Source organism: Mirounga leonina, unplaced genomic scaffold (genome assembly GCF_011800145.1).
Source record: "Mirounga leonina isolate KUSES-001 unplaced genomic scaffold, KU_Mleo_1.0 Mir_153, whole genome shotgun sequence".
In the NCBI taxonomy this organism is placed as follows: Eukaryota; Metazoa; Chordata; class Mammalia; order Carnivora; family Phocidae; genus Mirounga; species Mirounga leonina.
The window spans coordinates 19,252,107-19,253,082 of NW_023270387.1; positions in this window are offsets into that span (position 1 = coordinate 19,252,107).

Here is a 976-nt window from a genome sequence, read left to right on the forward strand (position 1 = left end):
CCTTCCTTCCTTCCTTCCTTCCTTCCTTCCTTCCTTCCTTCCTTCCTCCCTCCCTCCCTCCCTCCCTCCCTCTCTTTCTTTCTTTTGAGTGATCTGAAGGTTCTCAAAAATATATATTGAAAGAGAAAACAAAGAGGGATGAAGAAATGAAGAGAAATCTGGGTCGACACCTGGGTCTCTCTGATAGAAAAAGAGCAATTCTTTACTAATTTCTAAGATGCTTCTGTCATATAGAGTCATGTCAGCAACATGTCTCCATTCTGGCATCTCTCATAAAAATAGACTTTTTCCGTTGTTTCAACTCAGAGTTGTAATGCTAAGTTTTATAGAGAAAGTGCTTTATTGACTGTGATTTTATAGAAATTTGAGTGTTTTACAAAACTGTGCAAAGCTGGCCCTGCAGCCATGACTAAGCAATATAAGCCGAAGCTGAAGAAGAAGTAAAGCAAAATTATGAACATAAAAACATCATAATGACCGCAAAATTCTCAACAATGGAAAGTGCTGAGGTTTTGCCAATTTTTGCTACTTACCAATTTAACAACTAAGTATTGGATCATAAGGCAAAATTCAAAATTTAAAGAAACTGTCAGTCATTGATGAGTAGGATGCTTCTCTTTCTTGCATAGACAAAACCACAGGAAGAACAAGCGATAGAAACAAACATTTTAAATAAGAGCTTAAAATTGATTTGATACCTCAGGAGGTACTGCCTTGACCCTTGAGTCTTCATGGTAGAGGATCATGCTTCCCCATGATGATAAATACTCAGAATTTTTTCCAAATGCCTTTGTTTAATATATGACGGGCCACCATCCCAGAAAACATTTTATTTAGCCAAAAATTAATTCCTAAATAAATAACTATGACACTCTGGGTTAGAAAATGCCTTGTCCTGAGAATGATATAGTTAGTTATATTTTGTTTTGTTTTGTTTTCTTTACTCTGATTTCTTCCTGAAATTCAAAGGTAGAAA